The sequence below is a fragment of the Hemiscyllium ocellatum genome, chromosome 24 (assembly GCF_020745735.1).
Source record: "Hemiscyllium ocellatum isolate sHemOce1 chromosome 24, sHemOce1.pat.X.cur, whole genome shotgun sequence".
NCBI lineage: Eukaryota > Metazoa > Chordata > Chondrichthyes > Orectolobiformes > Hemiscylliidae > Hemiscyllium > Hemiscyllium ocellatum.
Window position 1 is genome coordinate 50,439,858 of NC_083424.1, and position 19,107 is coordinate 50,458,964.

General features: G+C 42.8%; 1 pseudogene; it reads right to left on the reverse strand.

Moving 5' to 3' along the window:
• Nucleotides 1-1,832: 1,832 nt before the first annotated feature.
• On the reverse strand, nt 1,833-2,464 carry LOC132827250 (ornithine decarboxylase antizyme 2-like; annotated as a pseudogene).
• Between the last annotated feature and the right edge of the window lie 16,643 nt (nt 2,465-19,107).

Sequence of the window (19,107 nt, forward strand, 5' to 3'; positions counted from 1 at the left end):
TTCCCACGCTGGATCAGTGGTGCAGGAAGAGCACAGCAGTTCAGGCAGCATCCAACGAGCAGAAAAATCAACATTTCGGGCAAAATCCCTTCATCGGTTCCCATGCACAAAGCCATGTTGACTGTCCCAAATCAGTCCTTGCCTTTCCAAATAAATGAACATCCTGTCCTTCAGGATTCCCTCCAACAACTTGCCCACCACCAACATCAGGCTCACCTGGCTTGTCTTTACCGCCCTTCTTAAACAGTGGCACCACGTTTGCCAACCTCCAGTCTTCCAGCACCTCACCTGTGACTATCGATGAAAAAATATCTCAGCAAGAGGCCCAGCAATCACTTCTCTAGCTTCCACAGAGTTCTCGGGTACACCTGATCAGGTCCTGGGGATTTATCCACCTTTACCCGTTTCAAGACATCCAGCACTCCCTCCTCTGTAATCTGGACATTTTGCAAGATGTCACCATCTACTTCCCTTCAGTCTATATCTTCCATATCCTTTTCCACAGTAAATACTGATGCAAAATATTCATTTAGTATCTCCCCCATTTTCTGTAGCTCCACACAAAGGCTGCCTTGCTGATCTTTGAGGGGCCCTATTCTCTCCCTAGTTACCCATTTGCCCTTAATATATTTGTAAAACCCCTTTGGATTCTCCTTAATTCTGTTTGCCAAAGCTATCTCATGTCCCTGTTTTGCCCTCCTGATTTCCCTCTTAAGTATACTCCTACTTTCTTTATACTCTTCTAAGGATTCACTGGAGGTGAAGGCTGGAAGAAATCACCGTAGTATCCATTTATAAAATCCAAATTTATTCAATATTGTAGGATGATGCCACATGCCCCTTATAAGGAAAAGAGTTGTGTTGAAGTCAAAATGTGAACTCGTTTTTTCTCTCTGCACAAATGCTGTGTTTCTTCAGCACTCTCGTTTTATTGCAATACCAGTTTCTGGTTGACAAATACAGTTCTGCTACAACGCAGGAGTTCCGTTCTTGTGCAACCCCTGGTTATAAGAAAATCATGTAAATAGCAGCACCATTTAAACTAATAGAGCCAGATTTACATTAAAAGCAATACATACTTTAAAAGTTCACACTTTAGAAATGGTGTCCCCAGTTCGTCAATTGTGTTATATCAAATTCGCATTAACGAAACCCGTGCTATAGCAGAACGAGCTGTACGACAATGCTGTTATCTCTGCCCAGGACTTGTCTATAGCACACACAGACAGAACCAAAATATTGGAAATGCTGAGAAGGGTGGTGTTGTTAGAAACCAACTTTCTGGTTTGTTATGGACCAGACCAATACATAATATATCAAGAAGTTAGCCGACACACTAATTTTTAGTTTATTCACAGGCAAGTGTAAGGAACTATATTCTAGATGTGATTCAACTGGTCCACTAACAGGCTTTAAGCAAAACATACTTTATTCTTACAAAACATTTCAAATACAAACAGCAAAAAAAAATTGGCACAACTTAAACGCTATTGAATTTTTTTTAAAAATTGAAATACCTCAATTTTTTTAAACAGCTTTCTAGAAGTTACATAAAAACACAATGTGAAAGGAATTCACAGGCTTAACATTTTCTATTAACAGCAATAACAAATAGTCACGCAGTTGAAGAAACAAATGACAAAAAAACTTGACAAATTTGTAATTCGAGACAAACTATTCCTGCTCAGTAGCAATCTATGAAGCTGAATTCAACCCAGATTGCCTCAAGAACATTTAGGTAAGATGATCAAATTTTGCTTATGCAAAAGACAGTGAAAACCTGCACCTTTTACAGGCCATAGCTATGGGTATTACAGCACTTATACTCAGGACTACCCTCTCCAACTAGAGCTACAATGAAAAGTTTGGAAACAGTAAAGTGTCCCTTGATGTGGTTGCTGCTCCTCAGATGAAGACTGGTCAATGGAGTACGCCATGAACAGCACATCAGGCCGAGCTGAAACCAAGGGATGGTCTGGTCTCACAATCTCAAAGCCTATGAAGCTGAATGTCCTCGGAGGCAAGGCTCAATCCTCAATGCTTTTTGTAGAAGCAGGCAAATGCGTATTCCACCTTCGGCTTCTCCTCAGCAAATTCTAGCAGCACTGTTAATCCTTCTTTGCTTCCTTCTTGCAAAACACCATTCGGCATTTCCACAAACAGACTCTTATCAAGAGGAAAGTGCATCCCATTCAGATACCTTAGAGTCTGTTAAAATGGATAATGTGTTGCTTTCCATTCACTGGTAGCTCTTGCGTTACAGTTAGGTTCTCATCTGTGTGTAAGAGAGCTGTAAGAATGTGATCCCTTCCACTCCCTCATCCACCCGGGATCTTCACTGATGGGTGAGGGGCATCAGAAGCACCACAGATACCCTGGACTGAGGTGCCTGCAGTACTGCTGCTGAGATGTAGCACTCAAGGAAGGAATACTACTCTCCTGCATAATTATCATGGCGCTGGCTGGGCTCTTGTCCCTTCCTATCCAAAGTAGTGTTTGGTGGAGCTTCTCACCCCCTCTGCCCGCAGACAGAGCCTGCTTGCTGTGTTATACTGGCAATGGCAGCAGCAGTTGGCCTTCCATCGGGCCGTGCCTGGAGTATTGGTGCCTACCCTGCAGTGCCCGGTTTGTCCCGCTCCACTCTGACTCACTTCCCGCCGCCTTCCAGAACCTTCAGCCTACTAAAATATTTAATAAAATTACATATTATTAAACTACTAATCATCAACTGTTCCAATTATAGCAGCATCCAATTATCAACACACCTCTGGCAAAGGCAAATTCAGCAAAACAGATTGTCCTCACTTGCTGTCTCCTGTAGTCCAGGAGGATGGAACAATCTAGCAGCAGAGAGAGATCTCTATTTGCTGCAACAGATAGTGGATGCTGTGTCTAGCAGCCAACTCCAAACCCTAACTGAAAGCAAAACCAAAACCCTGGATGAGTGTGAGTCTGATTCCACTTATTCATGCTTCTTTAGTCCAATTTTTTAAAAAAAATGCAGGGAGCTCAAAGCTGATTACCTCTGCCTCTGAAGCAGACAGTCTGTTCCCACTCTCTGTAAGAGAAACAGCCCAGAATAGATCTCCCTTAAAGGATCAGTAATGTTCCAGGTTAATCAGCGTATCCTAGGGAGCAGTGAGCCACAAGGTGCACTTGAGGAAAAGAGGGGAAATTACCCCCAATATTTGACCATTGAATGAACTACTGGCATATAGAGTATGAGGCCAAATTGGATACATAAACAACTCTTCAGGGGAATGAATGGACACTTCCAATGGATGGGAACTTCTCGACGTGGACTGATTATGGCTCTGGCTTTGCTCAGCTCAAGGAAACTGAAGATAACGTCACTTCCAAACCTCATTCAGGAGAAGATAAAGAGTTTCTCCTTGACTGACTCAAGTAGGCAAAGAACAAACAAAGAAGGAAGTCATTAGTAATCAGACAATGGGCTGTCACCTCCAAACATGGAGATCGGCTTCTCCATCAAGATTATCCAAACTGGGATCACTATATCATCCTGAGGATACTGTCATCACCAGTAATGGAGATCAGAACCTCCTGACAACTAATCTGATTCAGGATCAGGAACCTATTCACACTGGTTACAGGTTTCCTGCCTATTAGATTACACTTGATAATCCTTATCCTGTCTATTTTGTTTTTGGCGGAGTGGGAGGGGGAGTTAAAGTGTTCAGCGACGGGACACCCGCACCAACCAACCCAACCGCCCCATGGCTGAACACTTTAACTCCTCCTCCCACTCCACCAAGGACATGCAGGTCCTTGGCCTCCTCTATTGCTAGACCACGGCAACACGACGCCTTGAGGAAGAGCGCCTCATCTTCCGCCTAGGAACCCACCAACCACAAGGGATGGATGCAGATTTCTCCAGCTTCCTCATTTCCCCTCCCTCCACCTTTTCTCAGTCCCAACCCTCAGACTCAGCACTGCCTTCTTGACCTGCAATCTTCTTCCTGACCTCTCCACCCCCACTCCCTCTCCGGCCTATCACCCTCACCTTCACCTCCTTCCACCTATCGCATTCTCAACGCCCATTCCCCAAGTCCCTCCTCCCTACCTTTTATCTTAGCCTGCTTGGCACACTCTCCTCATTCCTGAAGAAGGGCTTATGCCCGGAACGTCGAATCTCCTGCTCCTTTGATGCTGCCTGACCTGCTGTGCTTTTCCATCAACACATTTTTCAGCTCTCCTATTTTGTTTTTACATCATTTTTAAACTGTTGTTTTTTTAACAAACTTCAAAAATGATTTTAAGATTACTGATGAGTCATCGAGCAATGAGTTCTCAGCTGCCTATTTTCTGTTATCTGTAACTTCCAAACTTCATGATCTTATAAGGTTCAAATATCTGCACCTGATTTTCTTACACATTACACTGAAGAATTTTCAGCCACTTGATACAAAGTGCAGGAAAACCAACCCTAATAGTGCCATAAACTGCAAGGCACAAGTCAGGTGTGTGATGGATTAATCCCCATGGGTGCAACTCCAACAACATTCAAGAAACTCAATACAATCCAGGACAAAGCAGTCTGCTTGATCGGCAGCACATCCACAACCATCCGCTCCCTTCACCATCAATGCTCAGTAGCAGCATTCGATACTGTCGACAAGATGCACTGCAGAAATTCACCAAAGATCCTCAGACAGCCTCTCCAAACTCGTGACCATTTCCATCTAGAAGGACAAGGGCAGCAGATACATAGGGACAGCACGACCTCCAAGTTCTCCTCTAAACCATTCATCATCCTTACTTGGAAATTTATCGCTGTTCCTCCACCGTCACTGGGTTAAAATCCTGCAATTCCTTCCCTAGTGGCATGTGGGTCAACCCACAGCAGGTGGACTGCAGCAGTTCAAGTGGCCAGCTCACCACCATATTCTCATGGGTACCTAAGCATGGGCTATAACTGCTGGCCATCCATTGGCACCTAGTTCCTTTGTGGGCGGCACGGTGGCACAGTGGTTAGCACTGCTGCCTCACAGCGCCTGTAGACCCGGGTTCAATTCCCGACTCAGGCGACTGACTGTGTGGAGTTTGCACGTTCTCCCCGTGTCTGCGTGGGTTTCCTCCGGGTGCTCCGGTTTCCTCCCACAGTCACAAAGATGTGCGGGTCAGGTGAATTGGTCAAGCTAAATTGCCTGTAGTGTTAGGTAAGGGGTAAATGTAGGGGTATGGGTGGGTTGCGCTTCGGCGGGTCGGTGTGGACTTGTTGGGCCAAAGGGCCTGTTTCCACACTGTAAGTAATCTAATCTAAAGTGTATAAAAAAAATTAGCAGAGAGGAGCAGAAACTGATGGTGGAAATTTATATTGGAGACTGAACAAATGATCAGCTGATGCACAGTTTTTCTGGCTTAACTGGATGGCATGGTGGCTCAGTGGTTAGCATTGCTGCCTCACAGCGCCAGGGACTTGGGTTCAATTCCAGTCTTGGGTGACTGTCTTTGTGGAGTTTGCACATTTGCCCTGTGTCTGCATGGGTTTCCTTCAGGTGCTCTGGTTCCTCCGACTGTCCAAAGATGCAGCAGGTTAGGTGGATTAACCATGGGAATTGCAAGGATAGGGTCTGGGTGGGATGTTCTTCAGGCAGTTGATATAGGCTCAGTGGGCTGAATGGCCTGCTTCCACACTGTTGGATCTTATGATTCTAACTTTATATCAATTCTTTGATCACAGCTCAAAGTTTGAGGTCAAAGTGTCTTCAATCTCTGGTTACATGTAATTTTCAGAAACGTTCTGTATGTCCCAGTTCTTCTCCTTTATCTTCCTTTCAGGAAGAGGAAAGGGGAGGACAAGAGAAATGGCTCATCATCCAATTAAATATGTATCAGCTGTCTGTGGTCAGGAATATCCAAACTGAGATTTCTATGCCATGTTCATGACAGACATCTGCTGGGCATTTCCAGGCTCCTTGAGTCACTCCGTCTCATTGGCATAGTCCTGCCAATGCACAAGTATCTCAGTGCGTGCCCTGTCAATGCTGATAGGAAGGATGTGGAAGCTGGGCCGTGTGTATCTGAGGTGAACAGTGGTGATTACTGTGTGAGGCTGAAGCATATTAGGCAGAAATCCTGATTGCCAGTGTCATGGACCAGATCAGATCTCCTCAAAATATTTTCAGAAGGTAAGCTAGACCCTAATGTTTTCTTATCTTAAAGGTAAATGTGTTCCAGATGCAATTGGTTTGGACAAACTACCTGACATTCAGCAAAACACAATTTATCCAAACACTACGGTCAAAATACAACAACAGAAAGAAGGAATTGCAATAACTTAACTCTATCGGTAAATGTAACAGAATAATACATACAGTAACTCTTTCTAATTAAGTGTTCCACTACAGTAACGTCCCATAAAGACATCCTTTGGCAAAAGGCAAATTCAGAAAACAGATTTTGCCTCACATGCAATCCAGCAACCTCGGAAGAGAAACCCCAGCTTTTAGCAGTAATCAATAGAGAGAAAAATAGCTTCCACTTCAAGACCCCAATAGCAACTGCTGAAAACTAAAAATCCTGATTCTGTGGGTGGGAGCTTGATCACACCCATTGAGGCTGCTTCTATTGTTTCAGCTTTAACAAAAACCACTCAAGGCTTCATAAGTTGTTCACCTTCTCATAGACTGTTCAGCACCTGTCCTCCAATCTCTGTCTAAAAGAAACCAGAACAAAACACATCTCTTAAAGCCACAACACTGTCACACTAGAGACTACTAAAGGACAAGTGAAGTGGCTGTGCTGCATTGAGCAGCAGGAGAGGTCACTGATACACTGGGCTATGAACTTAAATATTCACTCACTGACCTTGACCATTTCTATGAGCTTAAAAAGCAGATCTGCATTTGTAAAGCACTTTCCAAACCATCGGATATCTCAAAAGCAGTTGATGATGTACAGATCAATTACCACAAATCTGCTACCCAGGACTGGTTGTATCCATACAAATTTTTGTAATCTGCCAGGCATCGAGTTGAATTGAATGGAATTTATAAAAACAACGTGCCTGGACAATTCGATTTGGCATTGCAATGGTGTGGCTCCAGACAAGTTACAGACTTCACTGCTTCGTATGCTATTTTCTATCTCACGCTTCAAATGATCCCACACCACCTGACCTGACCTGAACCAAAACAAAAATCCTGAAATATCTACAATCAGCATGGACTTGCTGCCAGACCTGAGGTATTGTACTTTTAATTTGTCTTTAAAAATGTAGCCACTTTTTGTAATTTCAGAAATTTGGCTGTGCAGCAATATTCATCTACAGGAAAATGACTAAAGAACCTGTTTTCAGTGTAAGGTTCTCTCTCAGCATTGTACTGGACTACCGGCCTCGCTTTCTGCATTGAATGGGACTGGAATCAGGAGCATAAATGGATCTGAACTTGGCTGGCATGGACTCAGTGCAGACAAATCATTTTAGGATCACACCTCAGAGTTGCTTGCTGTGCCATTCCCTCCCAATGTAACCCTTGGGGAAAGGAGAGTTACTTGACCCTTTACCCGCCTGCCTTGTCACTTTCAGGGGTCTGTGGACTCTACCCTTATTTCCCTCTACCCTTCCAAGCAGCCGACAATTTACCGTGTCATCTCGTGTCTAATTTGCCCTCTCAAAACACATGACCTCTAACTTCACCAGTCCTGCTTGCATTTGATCCATTGTCTAAACCTATTCACCCAGTCTATTAGTCATAGAGTAACAGAGGTGTACAGCATGGAAACAGATCCTTCAGTCTAACACAGCCAACCAGATATCCTAACCTAATCTAGTACCATTTGCCAGCACTTGGTTCATATCCCTCTAAACCCTTCCTATTCATGTACCCATCCAGCTAACTTTTAAATGTTGTAATTGTACCAGCCTCCACCACTGGCAGCTCATTCCATACATGCAAGAAAAAAAAATTGCTCCTTAGGTCCCTTTTAAATCTTTCCCCTCTCACCTTAAACATATGGACTCCCCTACTCTAGGGAAAAGACCTTGGCTATCCACCCTATCCATGCCCCTCATGATTTTATAAATTTCTATAAGGTCCTCAACCTCCAATACTCCAGGGGAAGTAGCCCCACCCTATTCAGCCTCTCCCTATAGCTCAAACCCTCCAACCCTGGCAACATCTTTGCTGAACCCTTTCAAGTTTCACATCTTTCTGCGGTCTACAGCTTACACAGTCTACACAGCCAAATTGGATCATCTGCAAACTTCTTAATCATGCCTCCTGCAGTTAGGCTTAAATCATTCGCATCGATACTATTAAAAGCACATGGCTCAATGCTGAGCTCTCCAGAACCCACTGGAAACAGCCTTATGGTCACAGAAACACCCACTGACCATTATCATTTGAGCTCATGACAATTCATCTGCATTGAGTAATATGCTTCTGTGCATGTACTGATATAGGACAGTGTTTACACTCTATACAAGAATCAAAATGTATGGAAAATCATCAGCTGGTGAAAAAGGCACATCAACTTGACTTGAGTTGTTTCTTTATTGACAGCCTATGGATAACTGGAATCTCCACTTCCATTGGGCTCAGTGGCAAGCTTCCTAGAATTGTGCCCTCAATGGTTTTCAGATTTCCAAACCAGGTTTATTACCTCTTCCATGGGATTATTTGGGAGGTGCTGAGGATCAGGATGCTTAGTTGCAACATGACTGAATAATCCTACTCTACAACAGTCACATCATATTAAAACACTTCATTGGTGATAAAATGCTTTGAGATGTCTGTTGTCTGTGAAAAGTGCTAAATTTTTTCACGCTGTCAATGGGCGAGCTGGCCTTTCTCTGTCCTTGCTTTGTTTTTAACGTTTCTTGTTACTATCACTGAAACTGAACTGCACTGGCCTGATTTCAACTTCCCAGTGGTTAAGGAGTGGTGCAGACCTGACAATATGACAAATGCGTGCAGGGTTTGTGGGTTACTGAATTAGGTAATTAAACACAGCTCCAAGCATGGATTTGGACAAGTGCAGGCAGTGAGAGTGAAATCTACAATGCTTTTCATTCTTTTTGCAGGATGTGAGCATCAGTCGCCAGTCCAGCATGTGTTGCCCTGTCCCTGATTACTCACAAAGGTGGTCGTGAGCTGCCTTCTTGAACCAATGCAATCAGTGTGGTATCGACACATCCACAACAGAATTAGGCAGAGAAGTCCAAGATTTTGACCCAGTGACAATGAAGGAACATTGATGCAGTTCCAAGTCAGAATGGCATGTGGTTTGATGGGGAGTTTGCAGGTGCTGATGATGTGACAGTCACATTACACCCAAACAGGTAATTGGGCCCAGACTCTTCTTGTTAAAACAAAACAGCAAATCACAAGGAACAATTGACATTATACTCTCAAACTGGAGGTCAACAGGTCGCGCACTGTACTTTCTGAACAAAGAGACAATACCGCTCGGAAGTTATTTCAAAATTCAAGTGGACTTTCCCATTGTCCGTTGACTACCCTCATCAGCCAGATTTCACAATGGCTGCCAGACCACTGTAATGGTCATCTGAAGTTAAAAAAGACTCTCGGTGAGCGACTTATAACTATCATGACAAGGAGTTGATAATCATTCCCCCATTGTGTATCAATTACTCCAACTCAAAGCCATAATGTGAACAATGGGAGACAGTACTGATGCTGTTTTCACATTACTCAAGCTATCAGCAGAACTGAGACATTAGACTTCCACAAGAGAACTCAGCAAGGTTGTCTTGGACTGGTGTTACAGACAATCACCCACCATCAGGAAAGGAGCCCTGCCTCAATCAGTCTTCTTGGGTGGAACAGAAGTGGGGTGGGGCTCTGAAAAACTCTTCTCTACATAAGCTCTGACCAGCTTTGAACACAAAATCCAGAAATGTCTTATTGCCATTCTCTCCCAAAAGTCGAGAGAGAGAATTCCCTAAGCCTGCAATAGTTTTCATCTTAAAGTACTGTTTAAGAACATATACCGGTTACAGGTAGTTCTTCTGTAACGCGATGGTTGCATTCTTGAGCAAACTCACATTATAGAAAAATCGCACTTTAGAAACAATGCTTAAAGTGTTGGCGATGTAGTCACATTACAATCAACACATGTATTAAAATTTTGCACTTTAGAAACAGTGTCCCCAATTTGTTAATTGTATTACAGCAAATTTACATTAATGAAATGTGCGTTATAGCAGAATTACCAGGTACTTGTTATTGTATTAGTAAGGTAAGTGTGTGCCACATCTCTCGAAATGATCTTTTCTTGTGTGTATCAGTGACTGCATGTTTAGTCAGTGGGGGTTTGTTGCATTTATGTTTCACGTGTCATAAAAAGAAATATTTATCTTTTTGTCGGATTCAAATTTACCAGAAAGCTTGTTTGTATCTACTCTTTAACATCATAGCATTCAAACAGATTAAAATGTTTATTCTCAAAAATACATCTTGTGGCAGTCAGCCAGATTGTGAGAGATAAAGACAGGAGGAGTCACCCCACCATTTATCCCCATTTGTTTTATTGCTTCTACTGTCCTTTCCCCTCCAGGCAAAATCCTGGAATCTATTGTGAAGGATACTATACCAGGGTGCTAACAGAATTTTAATGTAATCAAGCAGGATCAAAATTTTTTGCTGGAAGGGAAATCATGTTTAACTAATTTAGTAGCGTCTTTTTGAAGAAGTAACCAGCAAAGTGGATACAAGGGAACATATGGATGTGGTGTATTTGGATTTGCAAAAGGCAACTTCTAATGTTACTGCATGAAGCATGATCTCATAGTTTTGATTTTGATTTGATTTAGTATTGTCACATGCATTGAGATACAGTGAAAAGTATTGTTTTGCATGCTAACCAGACAAATCACATCAGAATAATAGAACAGAATGACGATTACATTGTGACAGCTACAGAGAAGGTGCAGAGAAAGATCAACTCTAATATTTGAGAGGTCCGCCATAAAATTGATAACAGTGGGGAAGAAGCTGTTCTTAAGTTAGTTGGTATGTGTATTCAAACCTTTGTATCTTCTGCTCGATGGAAGAGTATAACCGGGGTGGGAGGGTTCTTTGATTGTGTTGGCTGCTTTACTGAGACAGTAGATAGCATAGACAGAACAATGAAAGGAAGGCTGATTTTTGTGATAGACTGGGCTACGTTCACAACTCCCTGTAACTTCTCGCAGTCTTGGGCCCAGCAGTTGCCATACCAAGCAGTGATGCACCCAGATAGGATGCTTTCTATAGCGTATCCATAAATAAAAAGGTAAGAGACTTTGTGGACAGGCTGCATTTCCTTAGCTAACCGGGGAAATACAGGCTTGGTGTGCTGTCTTGACTGTAGTGTCAAAACGGATGAACCGGGGTAGATCACTGGTGATACTGACTCCTAGGAACTTGAAGCTCTTGACCACCTTTACCTCAGCACCACTGATATATGTGGGGTGTGTACTTCACTCCACTTCCTAAAGTCTTGGGGGTAAACATACAGGCATGGATTGAGAGCTAGCCAACATGATACAGATATTCTCACTGGAGGTAGAGAGAAGTGGAAATAATTGGGGGAATTGCCTTTGGTGTGATACTCACTATCCCCCATATCCTGTCATGCCACTTCACCAATTAAATCCTGGGCTGAAAGGTCTATCAGAGATGTTCTCAGCTTGACAACAGTTAAGGCACCTCATGATCTATTACTGGTCATTTAAGGGCTGTAACTCACCACCTCTCTGATTACCTGCCTTCCTGATGGTGGGCAAAGTACCTGGTTGCCTGACTGAGTAACCGGGGCAACTAGACTGCCAGATTGAATATTGCTCCATTTGACCACATTCCAGCAATTGTACTGAAGACTTGTGTACCAATACTTGCCGCTCCAACAGCCAAGTTCTTCCAGTACAGTTACAACACTGGCATCCACCCAACAATGTGGAAATTTGCCCAAGTACATCCAGTATACAAAAAGCAGGACAAATCTAACCGGATCAATTACTGCCCCATCAGCCAACCCTCAACTTCCAGGACATCTCTGTAGGAGTTCTTCAGGGTAATGTCCTAGGCCCAGCTGCTTCACTAATGACCTTCCCTCCATCATAAGGTCAGAAGTGGGGATGTTCGCTGGTGATTGTACAATGTTCAACACCATTCGAGTCTCTCAGATACTGAAGAGGTCCGTGTTCAAATGCAACAAGATATGGACAATATCCAGGCTTGGGCTGTCAAATGGCAAGTAATGTTCAGACAACTCAAGTGCCAGGCATAACATGTCCAAAAAGAGACAATTGCCCTTTATTTAGCATTACTAATGCTGAATTCCCTAATATCAACATCCTGCAGGAACTGAACTGATCTAGCCATATACAAACAGAGGTCAGAGGCAAGGAATGCTGCAGCAAGCAATTCACTTCCTGATTCCCCAAGCCTGTCCACCATCAATAAGGCACAGGTCAGGAGTATGATGGATACATTCAGCTCCAACAACACTCCAGAATCATCTGGCACAAAACAGCCCACTTGAGTGAGACCACGTCCACAAACATCTACTCCCTCCACCACCAGTACAGGGCAGCATGGTTAGCACTGCTGCCTCACAGTGCTAGGGTTCAATTCCAGCCTTCAGTAGTTGTGTGGAATTTGCATATTCTCCCCATGTCTGTGTGGGTTTCCTCCACATGCTCCAGTTTCCTCTCACAGTCCAAAGATGTACAGGTTAGGTGGAATGGCCATGCTAAATTACTCATAGTGTCCAAGAGAGTGCAGGTTAGGTGAGTTAACCATGGGAAATGTGGGGTTACAAGTTTAGAGTAGAAGGATGGGTCTGCATGGAATGCTGTTTGGAGGTTGGCACAGACTCGATGGGCCAAACAGCCTCTTTCCACACTGTAGGGCACTCTATGAATACACAGATAGATAGATTCTTGACTGGCTGGGGAATTAAAAGTTATATGGGGTACACAAGAAAAAAAAGGCCACCATCAGATCAGCTTTGATCTTATCAAATAACAGTGCAGGCACAAGGGACTGAATGGCCTGTTTTTACCCTTATTTACTATGTTTGTAACTCCTGTGGTGTTGTCCTGGGATTGAGCTCATTGGTGTCTAACAAACATCTTCTTCTTTGTTAGAAATGACACCAACCAAGGGAGAGTTCTCCCCTGAATGCCAGTTTGCTACAGCCTCTTCATACCATGTTCAGTCTTGCTCACCTCATGCCTGGAAGACAGCTCCTTTGTCCATGTTCAGGTTAAGGATGCCAATGAGACTAGGAGGAGAGTGCTCCTGACAGAATCCAAATTGAGTGTCAATGGGCTGGTTGTTGCTATGTACTTGATGGTAATGAGATGTTCCCTCACTTTGCTGCTGATTGTGAGGAGACCAATGGAGCTGGACTAGACTGGATGGTGCTGCTTTTTGTGCTAAGTGTTATGACATGGCGGTGAACCCCTGGGTAAATTAAATCCAACACCCAGAAAAGCTCACCTCACCTTGTAATCTGTTAAACTGTAAGTAACAAAGGACTCCCAAATTCCACTATTTAAAGAAAATATTATCAATTTATTCTTTAACTCTTAAAAGTGAACATTAAACAACTACTTACAACTCTAAGCCCTTCTTTGTCTTAACTGCTTATTATCTGCCTCCCACTCCATAACAATAAACTATTCCAATAAAACACTTTTAAAATTACAGCAACTTAATTTCAAAACCACACAGCGACTGTCATCTTTGGTGTCTTTCTTCTTTTGGCTGAAGATCACGTTGTGTTGTCTTTTTTCTTTTTACTGTGAAGATGTTTCCTATGAAAAGGTACCTTTGATAGAGAGTGTTTCAATGCCTTGGGTCTCTCTCTGACTCTCTGTCTCTCTCGATGGCATTGCCATGTCTGATTTTCAAAATGCCTGCCTTTTTGTATCCCCAACATTGGATCACCTTATTGGTTTGATATTGGCAAAACAATAAATCCAAACTCAATTGGGTTTTAGTATCCTGGAGCTTAATTTAAACAGATTGGTTAAGTTTGAATTGTTGTCAAAACAGCAACCAACTCAGGTATCTGTTTCACCAGATGTCACCAGATAAGCCAAATGTTATATATTTTCAATTTTCCAGTACACTCTGAGAGTGCTCTTGTAAGCTTTCAGGGCAGAACAGCATTCACTCTCTCTTAATAGTACAGTACACATCTTCAACTTCAAAACAGAAGGGCAGCACTGGGCACTTATCCAGGCTATAGAGTAGAGACCAAGGTTAGTCAGCTTGGGCTGACAGCTTGCTCTTCTGTGAGCTGCACAATTGGACAGTGTCAAAGCCCATGCAGCTCAAATACAGGAACTGATGTGTCCTGAATGCAGTGTTTTCTTGCTGAGTCAGGACTAGGTGCAAAGCTGCTCCCCTACAATGGGGAGCTTGCTGAGGCCTGAGCTGTAACTTGTTCAGGAAGAAGATTCATCCAGTAGCTTTAAAAGCCATCACCCCAGCATCTGTTCTTTTCCTGACAACAATTAGGTTCTCAAGGGCTTCTCTGTACCGGTTTACATTTATCCCCCATTATGCACATTAATTTCTTTACAGGAAATCCTTCCATTTTGAGCAAAGTGCCACATCAGTAGAAGGATGCCTCTGGCAAGAGACTTCTCTGTCCATCTGCTGGGGGTGAGCTTCTGCAAAAAAGAGGTCAGTGGAGCTTCCATTTAACACTCGGAGTGGCTCGTATTGCATTTAACACTCGGAGTGGCTCGTATTGCAAACCTGACAGGCCCACAAAGAGTCGACTCACCACAGTCGGAAATCGCAGGATGATCAGCCAGCAATATGCTTTCAGCCATCAAGGTGCAACTAATGATATTTACATTGCTGTAGCTATCGGGTGAGAACTGCAGGGCCCTGTCTTCACAAGGTTTAGGGCAGCAGCAGCAGGGTGACCTGGTCTGCCTTGGTGCATGAGTGCCACAGAATTGAGATGGTAGAGGCTATTCAGCTCATTGAGCCTGTACCAGCTCTCCAAAACAGTTTTTCACCTTAGTGTCATTCTCCTGCCTTGTTCCTGGAAACTGGTCTGTCTTTCATTCGAAACAATCAACCAAGGCCCCCCTTAATTGAATCTGTCTCTATTGACATTCTAGACAATGTATTCCAGACCCTAACTACTCACTAAAGATTTTTCTCACATCACATTTGCTTCTTATGCAAAATACTTTAAACCTGTGTCCACTGTCTTTGACTTTCTTACAATGGCAACAGTTTTTATCTATCTACTCTCTCCAGACCCTTCATGACTTTGAAAACTTTGATGGAATCTCCTCATAGCCTTCTCATCTCCATGGAAAACAGTTCCCATTTATCTTTGTAACTGAAGTTCCTCATCACTGGAGCCATTGTAATAAACTTTTGCATTCCCTCTAATCCATTGACATACTTCTTAATTGTGAACAATAATCTAACTTAAGTCTAACAAAGTGTTTTAAAAGTGCATTAAAAGTAATATTAGCAAATTTGCTGATGACACAAAGCTGGGTGGCAGGGTGAAATGTGAGAAGATGTTATGAGAATACAGGGTGACTTGGACAGGCTAGGTGAGTGGACAGATGCATGGCAGATGCAGTTTAATGTGGATAAATGTGTGGTTATCCACTTTAGTGGCAAGAACAGGAAGGCAGGTTACTATCTAAATGGAGTCAAGTTAAGTAAGGGGGAAGTACAACGAGATCTAAGTGTTCTTGTACATCAGTCAATGAAAGCAAGCATGCAGGTACAGCAGGCAATGAAGAAAGCTAATAGCATGTTGGCCTTCATAACAAGAGGAATTGAGTATAGGAGCAAAGAGGTCCTTCTGCAGCTGTACAGGGCCCTGGTGAGACCGCACCTGGAGTACTGTGTGCAGTTTTGGTCTCTAAATTTGAGGAAGGACATTCTGGCTATTGAGGGAGTGCAGCATAGGTTTACGAGGTCAATTCTTGGAATGGCAGGACTATCATATGCTGAAAGATTGGAGTGATTGGGCTTGTATACACTTGAGTTTAGAAGGATGAGAAAGGATCTGATTGAGACATATAAGATTATTTAAAGGAATGGACACTCTGGAGGCAGGAAGCATGTTTCCGCTGATGGGGGAGTCCAGAATCAGAGGACAAGTATGAAAATAAAGGTTGGCCATTTAGAACAGAGTTGAGGAGAAACTTCTTCACCCAGAGAGATAAGGCAGGAACAGGATACTGATTGTCGATGATCGGCCATGATCATAACGAATAGTGGTGCTGGCTCGAAGGGCCAAATGGCTTACTTCTGCACCAATTGTCTATTGTCATATAAAAGTCCAGCATTACGTCCTTTCTCTTGTACTGTATGCCCTGATGTACATCTCTTTATCAACTTCTGTTACCTGCTTTCTCACCTCCCCTTTCAATCTTCTGTATTTAGCTTGGTTCTCAGCTGACCTGACATCTATTACCTGACATCTTCTATCTCAATTCAACCTCCTTTTTCATCAAGAGAGCTCTTGATTAATTTTCCCAAACTTTCATTTGATGGAATAAATCTTAACTGTACCCAAACTATCTTTTCTTTGAAGATCATTGCTCATATGAAATATCGGAATCCTCACTCCACTCTACCCTTTACAATACAACTGTCCTAGTCTATATTCAGATTATTAAAGCCCACCATTATATCTAGTCTATAATGTTTGCACCTCTCTGAAATGCCCCTGTAGATTTGTTCTGCTGAATCCTTCTCACTAATTCTAGAGATCTACTCAAGGCCAAAGGGGATTGACAAAGCAGATGTAGAAAGGATGATTCCTCGTGTGGGGCAATCGAGAACGAGAGGTCATAGTTTTATGATGAGGGGTAATAACATTTTAAAACAGATCAGGAGAAATTATTTCTCTAAAAGGGTTGCAAATCTGTGGAATTACTGCTCCAGAGTGTGGTAGATGCTGGGACATTGAACAAATTTAAGGAGGAGTTTGACAAATTTTTAATTAGTAATGGTTTGAAGGTTATGAACAGCAGGCAGGTAAGTGGAGTTGAGGCCAAGATGCGATCAGCCACAATTGTATTAAATTGAGGATTAGAGTTGAGGGGTCAAATTGCCCACTTCTGAGCCTAGTTCTTATGTTCTAGTTAGTGGCCTATTGATTTCTTTGGGCAATTAATTAGAGTCATAGGGTTGTAGAGATGTAACAGCAAGAAAACAGACCTGTCGGTCCAACTCATCCATGCTGACCCGATGCCCTAACCTAATCCAGTCCCATTTGCCAGCACTTGGCCCTTATCCCTCCAAACCCTTCCTATTCACATACCCATCCAAATGCCCTTTAAATGCTGTAATTGTACCAGCCTCCACCACTTCCTCTGGCATTTCATCCCACACATTCAACACCTTCTGTGTGAAAAAGTTGCCCCTTAGGTCCTTTTTATATCTTTCCCCTCTCACCCTAAACCTATGCCCTCTAGTTCTGGACTGCCCCAACTTGAGAAAAAATGACGTGGCATTACAGGGGCTGCAGAGGAGGCTCACTAGGTTGATTCAGGAGTTAAGGGGGTTGGCTTATGAAAAGAGACTGAGTAGACTGAAGTTAATTCCTTGGAATTTAGAAGAATGAGTGGGGATCTTATAGAAACATATAAAATTATGAAGGGAAGAAACTGGGACAAGAAGGCATAGTCTCAAAATTAGGGGGATCAGATTCAGGACTGAACTGAGAAGGAAAGTATTGCAACTTTTTATTTCCTTAGCTCTAGCCAAAGTGATTCTGTCCATGAACACTCTGGGACATTATCTTTCTAGGTCAAAAATCAAACAACATCAGGTTATAGTCCAACAGGCTTATTTGGAATTGCATGCTTTTGGAGCGCTATTCCTTCCTCAGGCATGCTATGATTGAGAGGTATAAGGCACAGTTATTTTTATGCGAAAAGTTAACAACTTTAAAACTAGATGCACTTGTTAAATCCTTTAATCAGTTAGGAGGTAGACTGCTGATCAAAATGCAAAATCCAGAATCTGGTATCATTTGATTTTTGACCTTGTTCACCCCAGTCCAACTCCAACATCTCCACATCATTATCTATCTAAGCTATGCATTGCTTCCCATAGGAGAAAGTGAGGACTGCAGATGCTGGAGATCAGAGCGGAAAATGTGTTGCTGGAAAAGCGCAGCAGGTCAGGCAGCATCCAAGGAGCAGGAGAATCTACGTTTTGGGGATGAGCCCTTCTTCAGGAATTGCTTTCCATAGCCAATACCATAACCTAGGCCTCTTTTCTTCCTTTCCTATCTTTTTGGACACCTTGGATCCAATCATAATTAACACTACCCTGCTCTTCCTTGAGCTAGGTCTCTCTATTGCCACAACTCTGTTATAACACCACTTGGTAGTCAGCACCTGTAATTCACTAATATACAATACACTGCCCATTCACACACATACACCAGAACCCTGATATAACTTTTTAAAAATTTCGACCTTATTCCAATTCTACCTATTAACCTCTTATTCTCTCTTTTAGAGTTATCTGTCTTTTTCAGTGCCACCTTAACATTCCTCTGTGATATTCACTCCTGATTGGCCATCAGTTACCCATTTAGTTTAAACCCTCCATAATATCAAAGATCTCTAGGATTGGTGTTCTGTGTGGCTGTGCTGTCCTGCCTTACGTTAAGCTTATTTTTAGTCTATTTACTACTCTTGTAGAGCAATGGTATCATCTCTATCTCGAAGGCAGAAGGCCCAGGCTCAAGTCCCGCCTGATCCATAGATGCAAATAAGTTGATTAGGAAATATCCAACCTGGAGATTGGAGAGTAGAATTACTCAGCCTCACTCACCAATCAGCTCCTTTGCCTGATATTGAAGGGTAAGAATAAGAACCAACTCATGTGGAGTGGAAAAGTTTAAACAACAAAGAAGCAAAGGAACTCCCCACACTGCCAGCACTGTGTCCAAGTCACGCAAAATCAGAGATGAAACATGAACCCTTATCTTCAACCTGCTTTCTCAGTATCTCAAAGTGAATTGTTCAAACATTGGCTCTTCCATTAGTAGTCTATTGGACAACATTGTGGTAGTCATTTCTGTAAGAGGTACCTGCATTCAGCAATGAGCTCATGTCCT